Source organism: Callorhinus ursinus, unplaced genomic scaffold, assembly GCF_003265705.2.
Source record: "Callorhinus ursinus isolate GAN/ISIS: 27379988/994484 unplaced genomic scaffold, GSC_fseal_2.0 scaffold32, whole genome shotgun sequence".
NCBI classification, from domain to species: domain Eukaryota; kingdom Metazoa; phylum Chordata; class Mammalia; order Carnivora; family Otariidae; genus Callorhinus; species Callorhinus ursinus.
The window spans coordinates 8,337,305-8,339,583 of NW_027397094.1; positions in this window are offsets into that span (position 1 = coordinate 8,337,305).

Consider the following 2,279-nt stretch of genomic DNA (forward strand, 5'->3'; position numbering starts at 1 on the left):
TGGAGCACTGGGTGTTATACACAAACAATGAATCATGGAACACTACTTCAAAAACTAATGATGTAGTATATGGTGATTAACATAACATAATAAAAAATAAAATAAAATAAAGTACAATAAAAAAAGGGTGTGTGAGTCAAAGCAAACTGGTGTGGGAAGAATTTGAGCAGTGACACACATCAGGGTGTAGTCTGACAGTTATCACTTTTATGAGTCTGGGTACTCTTAAGGTTGTGGTTTCTCTTTCGATTTTCTATTCCTTGTTATTGGTTCAGCTGCCAATAGGCCTTTTTTTTTTTTCTCCACTTCATCCCAGAGAGGGGGACAATAGATTTGAGCCCTACAGGAAATGGGGGAGTAGCCATGTAGATACCGGGGCAGGGGTGGGGGCAGTCCAGGTGGACCCCCAGCAGGTGCAGAGAGGCCTGACTACCCCTGGTGTCTGCTCTGAGGGGGCTGATGAGATGGAGGAGGAGGGTGAGGGCCATCATGCTCGGCCTTGTAAACCCTTGTGAGGACTTGGGCTTTTGCTGATTTACAAGTGTTTTCATTGTTTTATTCTAATATTGGTTATTATTGAGGAGTTCGTGGTCACTCTATTATACACTTACACGGGAGTTTATTTTTATATTTTTTTTAAAGACTTTATTTATCTGACAGAGAGAGACACAGCGAGAGAGGGAACACAAGCAGGGGGAGTGGGAGAGGGAGAAGCAGGCTTCCCGCGGAGCAGGGAGCCCGATGTGGGGCTCGATCCCAGGACCCTGGGACCAGGACCTGAGCCGAAGGCAGATGCTCAGCGACTAAGCCACCCAGGCGCCCCTACATGGTAGTTTAAAGCAATGAAATTGTGTTTATGTCTTTAACCCATTTGTCTAAGGGGTCTTCTATCCCCCCTCACATTATCCACAAATTTCTTTCGGAGCTCTAGAATATATTATCACTTAAAGGTGATTCATGATTACAAAACAAGACACATTAAAAAAAAACAAAAACCTTGGGGGGAGAGATTAGAGACAGAGTGGGCATTACACGTTTAGCCTGTACCATTCATTTCAGCACAGACAAGGAATCTTCTAGAGAAGAGAAGGACTAGGTCAAATCCCTGGGACCTTCAGGAGGCAAGTGAAAGGGGCCGGCTGAGACCAGGAAAGGTCAAAGTGGGCCAGTGGCCAGTCATGCTGGGTTCTCCCACAGGATCCTTGTTACACGGGAAACCCTGGGAGCAGGGAAGGCAGTGCCAACTCTAAGTTCCAGCCAATTCTAGATTCCGGGGCCAATCTCACAACTATACTCAATAAGATCACTCTTTGCGAGTATTGCAGAATTCACTCACATATTTCTAGAGAGCACAGATCTGCACGTGGTTCAGGCTACAGATGCAATTAGCAGATGCAGCGTTCGTTTTAGAAGGTGTTCTATGCTTTTTTATCTGCTGGCTTCTTCTTAATTTTGTAGGCAATGCTCTAGAATCTCTCCTTATTCTCCACCCATTCCTGCAACCCTTCCCCTTCCTGCGTGAGTCAGAGCTTAACACTTGCAGAAAATCAAAGCCTTCGGGTCTTTCAGCCTTCAGTGAGAGCAGGGAGAAAGCTGGCTCTCAACTGCAAGAGAATAGATGAGTTGGAGTTGCAGGAGAACCCTGGGGTTGAGTTCAAGTTCAGCCACCCTGCAGCATGGAGGAGAAAAGGCCTTACTTTTCCTTCCCTTCACCTTCTGCAATCTATTCTTAATCTTCCTTGTTCAAGCCTGTGCATTGATGGTTTATGTTTGGTGGGATGAGCTTTTCGGGGTACGTGGAGAAAGAATATTACTGTGTTCCAAGGAGCTATTTTTGAAATCATCTCCCTGTCCCTCAAAAGTCCCTTGGGCTGATCCTTGCTATGACCAGTCCAATTCCCACCTGAACACCCCACTCCTTTACCTCAGACCTGCCTTGAGATGGAGCTCAGCCTCAGGAAGAGGGAGTCCCCTTCCCTTGCTTTTCACCTACCCCTAATCCGTGCTGTTGACTTCTCCAAGCTAGAATCAAATGAGACGGTAGAAAAAGGAGATTTTTTTTTTTCACACAACTGGGCTGAGGTCTTGCATGCCCTCAGGATCCTCTACATGCAGGCATACATTTGTTAGCTCTCGTTTAGCACACACCACTGGACTGAACTTTCCAAAACAAAAATCCAGGCACACCTTCATGCAGACAATGAGGCGTTAATTAAATGGGACTGGGTCTCTCAGGGGCGCCTAAGTGGCTCAGTCAGTTGAGCATCTGACTCTTGATT